Here is a 15,281-nt window from a genome sequence, read left to right as displayed (position 1 = left end):
TTAATTAAATTTCATTAAATAATAGAAAAATAAAAATATTAGCAGTGGTTATTAACATGTGGCCTCCAGACCAGCAGCATCAACATTATCTGGACTTAAATTCTTATGCCCCATCCCAGACCTGCTGAATCAGAAACTCTGGAGACCCAATACAGAAATATGTTTTAACAAGTTTTCCTTGTGATTCTGATGCACATTAAAGTTTAAGAACCACTGTCTATAGAGAGGTTTCTCTCAAGCTTGGTACCATTAAGATTGTGGTCTAGGTGATTCTGTCCCCTTTGCGGGGACAAAGGGGACTGTCTTGTGCTTTGCAGGATGTTTAGAAGTATCCTGGGCTTCTAACCACTAAACAGCAGTAGCAAACCCCCACCACCCATCATGATAATCAAAAATATCTCCAGGTATTGCCAAATGTCTCCAAGGGAGAAAAATTGCCCCTGGTCAAGAACCACTGCCCTAGAGTAAAACCCTGTTTACAAAAGTTATGATTTTTCATCCCAAGTCTCAATGCACATCCATTTTTTTCATTGGCTTCCCATTTCCACATATCCTCTCTTCTGGGCACAACTGTCCTTAAGTCATTAATTGTTTTATACCACAGTAAATTTAAGTTTCATGAGCTAATAATAAGCTCTGTTAGAAGTGGATGTGAATTAAACAAAAGCTATAATTTAAAGTTAATCTCCTAATTATTTGTAGTAAGTGTTCTCTCAGTAAAAAATTAATTAGGTCCATGATGGAAGGGACTGACTTTAAAAAGCCTAGAAATACAAGTATTGAGGTTTTGTTTTCCTAAACATTCAGGGGAAAGGCATATTATATAAACATTCAGTATCTCAAAATATTGCTGATTACTGCCACTTTGCAGGGTAAAATTAACTACCCAGATAAATTCAGGTATACATTACAAAGCATATTCTACCCAAAAGTTCAACTCCAACTTTCTGTGGACAAACCTGCAGTCATCTCTTAATCCTGCCCTCTCATTCAGCCCACTTTTTGCCATTTTACTGACAGAAGGATTATGAGACACTTTATCAAGTGCCTTAATAATATAAAGGTACAATATACCTATGAAATCCTCTATCAATCTCATAACCATATTAGTATAAAAATGAGACTATTAAATGTTAAAAGTATTAAAAAAGAGAAAAACTATTTCGATGTGATTTATACTGTCCTCATGTGTATTTATCTTTTACTTCCTAACAGTTTCCTGAGCATAAGGAGCATAGTAATTATCGATTTCTTTTGCATCCCCAATAGCTCCCAGCATGGTGATTTGCATATGACTGGTACTCACAATACTTATAGAAAGAATTATCTAGACCTAATGTCTTCAATTCCTTGACTCCCACTCACTTTATGATTCAAAAATTTCCCCCTTATTCCATTGGAACAACTATTTCCAAGATCCTTAATAACTTCTGTGTTCACTCATTAATTCAAAAATTTGAGCACCTACTCAAATGCCCCAAACTATTCTAGGAACTAGGTATACAGTAGTGAACAAGGCAAAGTACCTCTCTTCATGGAACTTATACTCTAGTCGGGGAGACAGGCTTTAAGTATAAATAATTTCATACAATGCTAAGTACTATGAAAAAAATAAAAACAGTATAGGGATAGAAAGTAAACAGAGAATACTAATTTAGATAACATCATCAGAGAAATTCTCTTGAAGGAGGAGAAACTACACCTGAGCCCTAAGTGATAAAAAGAAGTCATCCATTTGATAATCTGGAGGAAGAGCACCCCAGGGAGTAAAAACCACCTAGAGAAAGACCCAAATGCCAGAAGGAAAGTTGTAAACCAGAGAGAGACCTGTAAGATGAGAGGACAGAAAACTAGATAACAACATATATGATCTTATGGGCCATGGTAAGAGAGATGAATTTTATTCTATTTGCAATGGATAGCCATTAGATGTTAAGTAGGGTGAACATATACTTTATTGTCCAAAATATACTTTAAGAATGAAAGTGGGGCTCTAATTTTTGGTTGCTCCTGTAAGGAGCTTTGAAGTCACCACTCCGTCCTAACAAATAAAAAGCTGAACACACTGAACAATCAACAATTCTTATAGATCCTGGATCTGTAAGAGAGGGAAGGACACAGGGCAAACCGCTGCCCTCGATACTGGAGAGACAGGCAAATACAGGGAGTCTTGGTTTCAAGAGAGGAAACCTCAGTGAGAACCAATGCCAGAGTAGCAAAACCTGAACTGTAATTGAAAAATTGCTGATGGCTGAGTGTGGACAAATCTAAGAGTTAAAAAGTCCAGAAGGACCCCGTCATGGGGACTGCACCCACAATATGTGAGATTCACCTCCAGGAGCTCCACCAGATTCCCACAGTGAATATTAGAGAAAAATCCCCTCTGGCTTCAATAGGGGAAAGGGGAAAACGAAACATTCTATGAAATACCCCAGAGCATCCTGTTCTTATCAAGGCCTGCCCTAAGGGGAAACTAATTTACCAGAGCCCAGCCTGCTAGGGGTTTATCAGAACTAGGGAACTAGGGAAGGGAAATACCTAACTCCAGTCCACTCTAGCCATCCTGTCCCACCTAAGGAGAGAGAAAAAAACTGAGAAATATTTACAGAGTTCACAGTCCAGAGTCAAAGGCTCATTAAAAGACCAAGATTTAATCATAGAACTACAGAATACTTCCCCTCTACCAACACCTCACCACCACATTACTAAAAGCAAATTTTTGGCCATTCTTTTTACCTGGCACATCATGCCCAGCTATCAAGAAAAGAATTACAAGGCATACCAAAAGTCAAAAATCACAATTTGAAGAGACAGAACAAGCATTAGAACCAAACATGGGAAGTATGTTGGAATTATCAGACCAGGAATTTTAAACAGCTATGATTAATATGCTCTGGGCTCTAATGGATAAAGTAAACAGCACTCAAGAACAGATGGGCAATGTAAGCAGAGAGATGGAAATCCTAAGAACTAAAAGAAATGCTAAAGATTAAAAAAACACTGTAATAGAGTTATGTGATCTGATTCTCCCTTTAGAAGACAAAATCTGGCTATTCTGTGGGAAGTGAAGAATAAGGAGACAAGAACAGAAATGAGAAAACAGGAGACTATTTTGGTCTAGTCACATGAGAATTATATGAGAGAAGTTAGACAAATTTGTAACAAAGGAATAATTTTTTAAATGATGAAATTCAGGAAATATTTTGAAGAAAAGCCAACACAACTTGCTGGTGAATTAGAAATAACTCACACATTTTTGGCTTAGTCAAACAGATGAATGGTGGAGATTTTAATGTACATGGGAAAGACCAGAGAAAAGCAGATTTTGCAGATTTGGAAGGAAAGGGAATCAAGAGTTCTGTCCTGCATGATAATTTTGAGGTAACGGTTGGACATCTAGGTTTAAGTGTCAAGGAGAATTGAATGTGGACCTCAGAGAAAAAGTTGGGACCAAAGACATATTTCGGCTGCGTTACAAGTGGTATTTAAAGCCAAGGGCCCAGAATCTAGCACTTAAGCAGTTCAAATTTAGAGATCAGGAAGAAGAGAAGTGAGCAAAAGATATAAGTGCGGAAAGCAATGAGGTAGGAGGAAAACTTGAATAATCTGGTATTGAGGAAGCAAAGAGAAATGTTTTAGGAAAGTATGTCAAATTCTGCTGGGACTTTCACTTTAAATGAAAATAGAGAATTTTTTATTCAATATGACAAAGTATTATTATGGTCATTTGAGACCATAATAATAGTTTCAATAGACTGGTGGGAATGAAAGACCAATTGTGCAATTCAAAAAAAAAATGTGCTACAAAAAGGATCAGTGATAAAGGGAAGTAGTTGAGAAGAACAAGCATTCAAGGGTTTTGGGTTTTTTTTCCTTTTAGGTGGGTGATATTAAGGTTTATGCTTCTGACAAAAGATAGAAATTCATAATTCAAAATAGAGAGATGTCTGCAGGAAAAGTCTTTGAATAGCAAGAGATGTGCAGCCTAAGTGTAAATGACAAAGTTCTTTCCCTGTTTCTTCTTTCTCAACATGACAACTTCAGTAAGCACTTGACAGCTGACCATACCTTCTTCTTGAGAAACAGCCCTCTCTTAGCTTCCATGCCTCCACCCTTCTTGATTTGCTTTCTCCCTCTCAACCATGTCTTTTCAGTGTCCTTCTTGGCCATCCTCCAAAAACTGGATTTCATCCTGAGCTCTCTCATCTACTTTGTCTATACTCATTGGTGCTCTCATTGAGTCCCATGCCCTTAAATACATCCTATATGCTCCCAGCTCCCAAATATACCTCCTTAGTTCCGAATTTGCCCCTAAGCTTCTGATTCCTATAGGCAACTGCCCACTCTACTTAGATATCTAATAGGCCTCTCTAACTTACATTGTCTGACTCCTTTTTTTTTTTAACATCATCCAACTCTTGAGTCCCCTCATGCCTCCTACTCCCAACAAATGCATTCCTTCCCATCACAGGAAATAGCATCATTATTCACCCAGGCCAAGAGCCTAAGAGCTGCCCTTGACTTCTTTCCTTTATCTCCTATATCCAATCAATCATCTCAATATCTCCAGTATATATGTTCAAGCCATCAGTTCCCATCCACTGCCATGATCTCATCTAAATCACCACTACTTTTTGCCTGAGCCTCTATTATAACCTCCTATCTTGTTTCCCTGCCTCCATTCTTCCCCCACCATCTTGAAAGTTATTCTCCACATAGTATTCACTTAAAGCATAAAGTGTATCAGATTACTCCCCTACTTAAAACATTCATAGCTTCCCACTGCTCTTAGAATAAAATTCAAATTTCCCATCTTGGACCACAAAGCACTATGTAACTTGATGCCTCTTTTCCTCTCCAAGATTACCTGATTCCTCTCCCTCTCTTATTTTACTTCAGATACATCGATTTGCTTTATGCTCCTCAAATATCCAAATTCATTCTCTCCTTTGAATTTTTGGAAATGCTGTTCCTTCTTCCCCTGGTCTCTGCACAGCTCACTCTTTCTCATTCTCCCAGATTCAATTCAAATTTATCTCCTCAGAAAGCCCTCTCCTTCCTAACCACCCTATCTTATGCCCTCACCACATGAACTGACTCTCCACTCAGCTTATTTTCCTTATAAGACCTGCCATAATCTGATTATTTTTTTGATTCATTACTTTACCGATTTCTGTTTTTCCCCACTTACCTCTCTTGGACCCTGCTCTTTCAACAGCATCCAGACCAATGCCTGGGACAATCTGATATTTAATAACCATTTGTTGAAAATTAATGAATAAACAAATTAACAAACTTGTAAAATAAATTGCTTTTGTAAAACTCATGACTGATCAGTTCCTTCTAGTTGCTCAAACTGATTATTTACCTATTTTATCATGAGAATAATCCATGTCAAGCTCAACAATCTGTGGATCTCAGAGTCTACTGTTTATCTTTTAGAAAATCGGGATATTTATTCATAATTTGCTTTCTGTTCATTTCCATTATATAGCCCACAAAATGAAGACCAATTGAAAATTGGTCATTGCGGTGATATTTTATCTTCAGATCCTTTCAGCTCATATATTTCATCTGGGTTTGGACATACTTCATCTGGGCTTGGAGACCTGAACTTACTGAAAGAAAATGTATGTTCCCCATCTCCTCACCTTCTCGAGACTTCAGTTTCTCCTTAACACTGTATGTTCTCCCCTTTCCAATTTTAAGATTTCTCCCCTGATGTAAAATGAAAGTTCAATTGGAACTGCATCACTCTGTATCTAATTTATCTGTGACCATTACATAATCTTCAGCAGAACCACTGTCTTCCCTCCTTACTCTTCAAATCCAAATCAGAAGTTTAATATTTCTCTAGCATTTGCATGGAATTTATTTTAATCTGAGCTTTAGCTACCCTAAAAACAAACCTGTTTTGCACCTTATCATGTCTTTCCTTTCATTATATATATAAAAGATATATATTCCATTATAAATATGTGTATCTCTCTATATATATATCATCCATTATATATATCCTCGATTTTATATATTTTTGTCTTTCATTATGTATATATATATATATATATATATGTATGTATATCTTATCTATTGTAGATAGATAGTTAGATTGGTCTATCTTTTAGATTTGTACCAAAAATTAACTATCTGGTGTCCTTACAATGGCTTCTATAGGTCCTCTCTTTTTCCCTCTTTTTATATTTATTTGTTCTTAAAGTAAGAACAAACTTATAGAACCCCTTTTCCCTTATAAGCAACAATTTGCTTAGAATCCCAGATCAAAGTACTGTACTTAGTTTTCCTATGAATTTGCTTTTTTAATTTTCCCTAAACTTCCAGAAATGTTTCATTAGTCTAAAATTCCCTTGCCTTTTTCCATAGCATAAGCCCCACCTTAAAAAAAAATCAATACCTTGTAGCTGACAATTCTTTTTTTTTTTTTTTGCGGTACGCAGGCCTCTCACTGTTGTGGCCTCTCCCGTCGCGGAGCACAGGCTCCGGATGCGCAGGCTCAGCGGCCATGGCTCACGGGCCCAGCCACACTGCAGCATGTGGGATCTTCCCGGACCAGGGCACGAACCCGTGTCCCCTGAATCGGCAGGCGGACTCTCAACCACTGCGCCACCAGGGAAGCCTGTAGCTGACAATTCTATCCCAAGCAAAAATGATACGCTCAGAAACAAGAATATATTACAATGAGATCTACATTGCTCTGCTGGTCAAGATAGGAGACACCTTATGTTACTAGGGAGTAGATACTACTATAGTGTAGAAAGAGAAAACGAGACAGAAACAGAAAACCTTTTCTTGTTTCAGTTTTGCCAGGAGGCTGGTGAATTCATGCCATTGTCTGGTGCCCATGACTTATAAACATAAACTCAACTACTAGAAGTCTCCTCTCAAGAGAGTAATTGGGACACTGGTTTCCCACATCCAAAGAAGCGAAACCCTCCTACTATCTTCCCTCCTCTCTGGAGGAATAAAATCTAAACACTTGTTATAAATTTCCTGGCACATGAGTGGCCTCCATGCTCTCTTAAGAAAAGGGCATATTCCATTTTCCTCCAAACAAATTTCAGGGTCTTGCATTCCCTACAGTCCCAGACACTTCTTCTCGGTATCTTGCATCCTTAGAGAAATTCCAGTATCAAAGAGGCAGGTGTTATTACTTCCTGGTCTAGAATTCCTTGAGCATATTAACCTTCACTCAAAGCAGAACTTTATCCTTAGTCTCCATATGTGTTCCACTAGACAATTACTTCAGAGTTCTATTTTAGAATCTTGTGACCCCCATAACATTTGCTATCATCTGACATCTGACATGTTTTTGTCCCCAAAGTTTTTCATTGCTTCATTTTTTAAATTTCTCAACCTATTATAACCTGCACTAATTCATAAGCAGCAGAAACTCTTCTTTCTGCCACCTTGTTCCTCATAGTAATGGAATATATCTCTAGCCTTCCACATCCGGCTATTGTTCCTCTATTCTCTTTAAGCAGGACCAAGTGAGTTTTGAGCATTTCAACATAATCCTTAGTTGTTGTTGTTCCCTTTCTACCCCAAAGAGTAATAACAATAGAGCTCTTTACTGGTGTTTTTTGTTTGGTTTGGTTTGGTTTGCTTCCCCACCTTCAAATTTGCTTTTGTAACTCTAGATTCTGTCTTATAGAGTCCTCCACTGTGACAGATAAGAAGTCATTAAGTGCAAATATATTCTTTGATATATTGCCCTCAAATAAATTCTGCCCTCCTTCAAATCCCTGGGCAGGGTTAAGGGTTATTCCACACAGGGAAGCCTTCCATCAGTCCAATTTGTAATCCGAGCTTTATTTTTCTGTATTGGTCCCATTTGACTCATTTTTAATGTGCTTCATTCTCATACAGTCAAAACCTCATAAATTCTGGCCATATTTCCCAAAGGGACCGACCAAGTGTGCATTTCCCTACTTAAAATAACTGTGGCCACCCTGAAAATCATCTAATGAGTCATAAACTCATTAGAGCTCAAAAACTCATAATGTCCAAGATGATCAGTGTGAAATTTCCAGCTTAGCTACCTCAAGTCTGTCCAAAATTTCTATAATCACTACTGTAGCTTTTTCAGTCATGCAGGGGAGACTCCCAAAAAGCTCTTGATATTGACTCACTGTCTACAACTTTCAGAAGGTATTCTTTATTGTTTCATGGTCCTGGACAAACTCCGGGTCAGTTTATTAAATTTTCTTTCTGAGATCTCATCCCTTATAATTTGTTTTAGCTCTCAGTCACAAGGAATAACTAAACCCTCTCTTTAGAAGGGGCTAAGAATGCATGTGTTTTCTTTTACCTTTTCACAGCTATGTACCCTGACATCTAATGTCTTCCTCTCTCTCCCCAAAATAATTTCTCCCTTTCTCCAGCTAAAGGCAATCTCACCCCTCCTCTTCCTTCCACTGTTCCATTGTTCCTCTTATGACTGCCAGACCTATAACTATTTTGTAGCTGATTCTATTCTTCCCAAGTTTCTAAGCAAATCTGAGTCCTGGAGGCAGTGTGCTCCATACATATTTCAGGTATCCTTTTTAGCTCTCAGTTTATAATAATGCCATAGAATTTCTTTCCTCTACCTCAACCTAAGAAAATGACCTAGACTCAATATAATTAAGGCTAATATTCATTTTATATATTCTTTGATATATTGCCCTCAAGTATTGGCTCCTAAAATGCCCAATGATTAAGTCCATTGGAGCAACCCTGGCTAACGAATAACTCCTTTTGAAAGAAAAATAGAAACAAGCATGTCAATTATCTTATTTTTATGAAAATATTTGACATTAAGATTTGAATTTTGTCCTAAGATACAATCAAACAACATGCTGAGAGCAATTTCTCTTTTTTTATGGTGAGAAATTATTGAAAACCTTGTGCATTCATCTGGCAAATCTTTATTTAAATGCCCCCTAAGGTGTACCAAGCACAGCATTAAATGCTTGAAAACACAGATGTGCAAGTCACTGGCCCAGCCCTTGAGACACAGATAAATAAACAGGTAGTGGCAATTTACATCGGTAAATGTTATGATGGGTGAATGCAAGATGTCACAGAAGCAGTGAAGAGGCACATACTACTTAGATTGAGCTGGTGTTGATTTGAGGCAAAATAAGCATTGACTGGGAAAGTATTCTTAGAGAAGTTGGAATCTCTAAGAGCTAATAAGATGAGAAGGCATCAGACAGATGAAGTAGCAACAGGAAGGCAGTCATAAAAAATGTTCTCCAGAGATAGAAGAACACATGCAAAATCCTAGAAGAAGAGAGATGAAGAAAACATAGCAAAGATCAATGAAACTAAAAGCTGGTTCTTTGAGAAGATAAAATTGATAAATCTTTAGCCAGACTCATCAAGACAAAAAGGGAGAGGACTCAAATTGATAAAATTAGAAATGAAAAAGGAAAAGTTACAATGACACCACAGAAATACAAAGGATCATAAGAGACTACTATAAGCAACTCTACACCAATAAAATGAATAACCTGGAAGAAATGGACAAATTCCTAGAAAGGTACAACCTTCCAAGACTGAACGAGGAAGAAATAGAAAATATGAACAGACCAATCACAAGTACTGAAATTGAAACTGTGATTAAAAAATTCCAACAAACAGAAGTCTAGGGCCAGATGGTTTCACAGGTGAATTCTATCAAACATTTAGAGAAGAGTTAACACTGATCCTTCTCAAACTATTCCAAAAAAATTGAAGAGGAAGGAACACTAGCAAGCTCATTCTACGAGGCCACTATCACCTGATACCAAAACCAGACAAAGATATCACAAAAAAAGATAATTACAGGCCAATATCACTGATGAACATAGACGAAAAATCCTCAACAAAATACTAGCAAACTGAATCCAACAACACATTAAAAGGATCATACACCATGACCAACTGGGATTTATCCCAGGGATGCAAGGATTCTTCAACATATGTAAATCAATCAATGTGATACACCATATTAACAAACTGAAGAATAAAAACCATATGATCATATCAATAGATGTAGAAAAGCCTGACAAAATTCAACACACATTTATGATAAAAACTCTCCACAAAGTGAGCGAACCTACCTCAACATATAAAGGCCATATACAACAAACCTACAGCAAACATCATTCTCAATGGTGAAAAACCAAAAGCATTTCCTCTAAGATAAGGAACAAGACAAGGATGTCCACTCTTGCCACTTTTATTCAACATAGTTTTGGAAGTCCTCACCATGGCAATCAAAAATAAAAGAAATAAAAGGAATACAAATTGGAAGAGAAGAAGTAAAACTGTCACTGTTTGCAGATGACATACTATACATAGAAAATCCTAAAGAGGCTACTAGAAAACTACTAGAGCTCATCAATGAATTTGGTAAAGTTGCAGGATACAAAATTAATACACAGAAATCACTTGCATTCTTATGAACTAACAACAAAAGATCAGAAAGAGAAATTAAGGAAACAATCTTCATTTATCATCACATCAAAAAGAAAAAAATACCTAAGAATAAACCTACCAAGAAGGAAAAAGACCTGTACTCAGAAAACTATAAAACACTGATGAAAGAAATCAAAGATAACACAAACAAATGGAGAGATATACCATGTTCTTGGATTGGAAGGATCAATATGTTTAAAATGACTATACTGCCCAAAGCAATCTACAGATTCAATGCAATCCCTATCAAATTACCAAGGCATTTTTCACATAATTAGAACAAAAAATTTTACAATTTGTATGGAAACACAAAAGACCCAGAATAGCCAAAGCTATCTTGAGAAGGAAAAATGGAGCTGGAGGAATCAGGCTCCCTGACTTCAGACACTTCAGACTATACTACAAAGCTACAGTCATCAAAAGAGTATGGTACTGGCACAAAAACAGAAACATAGATCAATGGAACAGGATAGACAATCCAGAGACAAACCCACGAACCTATGGTCACTTAATCTATGACAAAGGAGACAAGAATATACAATGGAGAAAAGACAGTCTCTTCAATAAGTGGTGCTGGGAAAACTAGACAGCTGCATGTAAAAGAATGAAATTAGGACATTCTCTAACACCATATACAAAAATAAACTCAAAATGGATTAAAGATCTAAATGTAAGACTGGATACTATAAAATTCTTCAAGGAAACATAGGCAGAACACTCTCTGACATAAATCACAGCAAGATCTTTTTTGATCCAGCTTCTACAGTAATGAAAATAAAAACAAAACAAACAAAAAACACAAATGGAACCTAATTAAGCTTAAAAGCTTTTGCACAGCAAAGGAAACCATGAACAAAACAAAAAGACAACCTACAGAATGGGAGAAAATATTTGCAAACGAAGCAACCAACAAGGGATTCATCTCCAAAATATACAAACAGCACATATAGCTCAATATCAAAAAAACAAACAACCCAATCAAAAAATGGGCAGAAGATCTAAATAGACATTTCTCCAGACACACAGATGGCCAAGAGGCATATGAAAAGCTGCTCAACATCACTAATTATTAGAGAAATTCAAATCAAAACTACAGTGAGGTACCACCTCACACTGGTCAGAATGGCCATCATCAAAAAATCTACAAACAATAAATGCTGGAGAGGGTGTGGAGAAAAGGGAACCCTCCTGCACTGTTGGTGGGAATGTAAATTGGTACAACCACTATGGAGAACAGTATGGATGTTCCTTAAAAAACAAAATAAAGCTGCCATATGATCCAGCAATCCAACTTCTGGGCATGTATCTGGAGAAAACCATAATTCAAAAAGATACATGCATCCCAATGTTCACTGCATCACTATTTACAACAGCCAGGACATGGAAGGAACCTGAATGTCAATCGACAGAGGAATGGATAAAGAAAATATAGTACATATATACAATGGAAAATTACTCAGCCATAAAATGAACAAAATTGGGTCATTTGTAGAGATGTGGATGGACCTAGAGTCTGTCATACAGAGTGAAGTAAGACAGACAGAGAAAGACGAATATCATATCAGTTATATGTGGAATCTAAAAAAAGGGTACAAATGAGCCTATTTACAAAACAGAAATAGAGTCACAGATGTAGAAAACAAATTTATGGGTACCAAGCAGGAAAGGGTGGGGGGGTGATAAATTGGGAGATTGGGATTGACATATACACACTACTATATAAAAAATAGATAACTAATAAGACCCTACTGTATAGCACAGGGAACTCTACTCAATACTCTGTAATGACCTATATGGGAATAGAATCTAGAAAAGAGTGGATATATGTATATGTATAACTGATTCACTTTGCTGTACAGCAGAAACTAACACAACATTGTACATCAACTATACTTCAATAAAAATTAATTTTAAAAAATCCTAGAAGAGACAGCAAGAAGAAGCAATTCCAAGGAATAAGTAAAGCATGCAATCAAAAACATAATAGTAAAATCAATAGATTTTACCAATATATCAATAATCATTGAGGATTTTAGGAATTTTTTGAGTATTCAGAGATGACAAAAACAAGACATTTCTACAAATTCCAATGTCCTTAAGCAAGAAAAGGACCAGTACCAAGAGAGAGGGAGTTGGAAATAGATGGAACATATGAAAGAGTATATTAGTACTTTTATCCAATCAGCCAGTCTATGTCTTTTGGTGGGAGCATTTAATCCATTTACATTTAAGGTAATTATCGATATATATGTCCCTATTACCATTTTCGTAATTGTTTTGGGTTTGTTTTTGTAGGTCTTTTCCTTCTCTTGTGTTTCTTGCCTAGAGAAGTTCCTTTAGCATTTGTTGTAAAGCTGGTTTGGTGGTGCTGAAATCTCTTAGCTTTTGCTTGTCTGTAAAGATTTTAATTTCTCTGTCAAATCTGAATGAGATCCTCACTGAGTAGAGTAATCTTGGTTTTAAGTTTTTCCCTTTCATCACTTTAAATATGTCCTGCCGCTCCCTTCTGGCTTGCAGAGTTTCTGCTGAAAGACCAGCTGTTAACTTTATGAGGAGTCCCTTGTATGTTGTTTGTTGCTTTTCCCTTGCTGCATTTAATATTTTTTCTTTGTATTTAATTTTTGATAGTTTGATTAATATGTGTCTTGGAGGGTTTCTCTTTGGATTTATCCTGTATGGGATTCTCTGTGCTTCCTGGACTTGGGTGACTATTTCCTTTGCCATATTAGGGAAGTTTTCAACTATAATCTCTTCAAATATTTTCTCAGACCCTTTCTTTTTCTCTTCTTCTTCTGGAATCCCTATAATTCGAATGTTGGTGTGTTTAATGTTGTCCCAGAGATCTCTGAGACTGTCCTCAATTCTTTTCACTCTTTATTCTGCTCTGCAGTAGTTATTTCCTATAAAATAGCTACTATTTTATCTTCCAGGTCATTTATCCATTCTTCTGCCTCAGTTATTCTGCTATTGATTCCTTCTAGAGTATTGTTAATTTCATTTATTGTGTTGTTCATCATTGTTTGTTTGCTGTTTAGTTCTTCTAGGTCCTTGTTAAAGCTTTCTTGTATTTTCTCCATTCTATTTCCAAGATTTTGGATCATCTTTACCATCATTACTCTGAATTCTTTTTGAGGTAGACTGCCTATTTCCTCTTCATTTGTTTGGTCTGGTGGGTTTTTACCTTGCTCCTTCATCTGCTGCATATTTCTCTGTCTTCTCATTTTGTTTAACTTACTGTGTTTGGGGTCTCCTTTGCTCAGGCTGCAGGTTCATAGTTCCCATTGCTTTTGGTGTCTGTCCCCAGTGGGTGAGATTGGTTCAGTGGCTTATGTAGGCTTCCTGGTGGAGGGGATTGGTGCCTGTGTTCTGGTAGGTGGGGCTGGATCTTGTCTTTCCGGTGGTCTGAACCCAGAAAGGGCTGCATCTGGTGGTGTGTTTTGGGGTGCCTGAACTTATTATTTTAGGCAGTTTCTCCGCTAATGGGTGGGGTTGTGTTCCTGTCTTGTTAGTTGTTTGGCATGGGGCATCCAGCACTGGAGCTTGCTGGCTGTTGGGTGGAGCTGGGTCCTAGCGTTGAGACGGAGATCTCTGAGAGAGCTCTCACAGACTGATATTATGTGGGGCCGGGAGGTCTCTGGTGGTCCAATATCCTGAACTCAGCTCTCCCACCTCAGAGGCTCAGGCCTGGCACCAGGCCAGACACAGCTCAGAAGAAAAGGGAGAATAAAAGAAAGAAAAAAAAAGTTTTTTAATAATAAATTCTTTTTAATTATTAAAATAAAAAATAATAATTAAAAAACAGAAGAGAGCAACCAAACCAATAAACAAATCCACAAATTATAACAAACTAAGATAAACACAAAAATCAGAAACAAGTCAGTCACAGACAGCAAACAACAAGTCTACAGTTGCTCCCAAAGTCCACAGCCTCAATTTTGGGACAATTCGTTGTCTATTCAGGTATTCCACAGATGCAGGGTACATCAAGTTGAGTGTGGGGATTTAATCCGCTGCTCCTGAGGCTGCACAGAGAAATTTCCCTTTCTCTTCTTTGTTCGCACAGTTCCTGGGGTTCAGCTTTGGATTTGGCCCCGCCTCTGTGTGTAGGTCTCCGGAGGGCATCTGTTCTTCGCTCAGACAGGAGGGGGTTAAAGCAGCAGCTGATTAGGGCACTCTTGCTCACTAAGGTCAGGGGGAGGGAGGGGTACAGTAGTCATAATTGGAATGCGGGGCGAGCCTGAGGTGACAGAGGTCGCTGTGACATTGCAACAGCCTGAGGCTAGCCTGTGTTCTCTCGGGGAAGTTGTCCCTGGATCACAGGACCCTGGCAGTGGCAGACTGCACAGGCTCCCAGCTGTGGGGGTGGGCAGGAGGCATAGATAGTGACCTGTGCTTGCACACAGGATTCTTGATGGCTGCAACAGCAGCGTTAGCGTTTCATTCCTGTCTCTGGGGTCCAAGCTGATAGCCGTGGCTTGCGCCCATCTCTGGTGCTCGTTTAAGTGGTGCTATGCCGTCCATGGGCACACAGAGCAGGAATCCCTTCTCCTTGCACACTCTGAGACAATGGTCTCTTGCCTCCGGCAGATCCAGACTTTTTTCCAGACTCCCTCTCGGCTAGCTGTGGCACACTAGCCCCCTCAGGCTGTGTTCACGCAGCCAACCCCAGTCCTCTCCCTGGGATCTGACCATTGAAGCTGGAGCCTCAGCTCTCAGGTGCCCCCGCCCTGGCAGGTGAGCAGACAAGTCTTTCAGGCTGGTAAGTACTGGTCAGCACCTATGCTCTGTGCAGGAATCTCTCTGCTTTGCTCTCTGCACCC

This window comes from Delphinapterus leucas, chromosome 2, assembly GCF_059928025.1.
Source record: "Delphinapterus leucas isolate spDelLeu-1000000601 "Yukka" chromosome 2, BTC_Dleu_Yukka2, whole genome shotgun sequence".
NCBI lineage: Eukaryota > Metazoa > Chordata > Mammalia > Artiodactyla > Monodontidae > Delphinapterus > Delphinapterus leucas.
The sequence above is the reverse complement of the archived record's forward strand: the minus strand, read 5'-3'. Positions refer to the sequence as shown.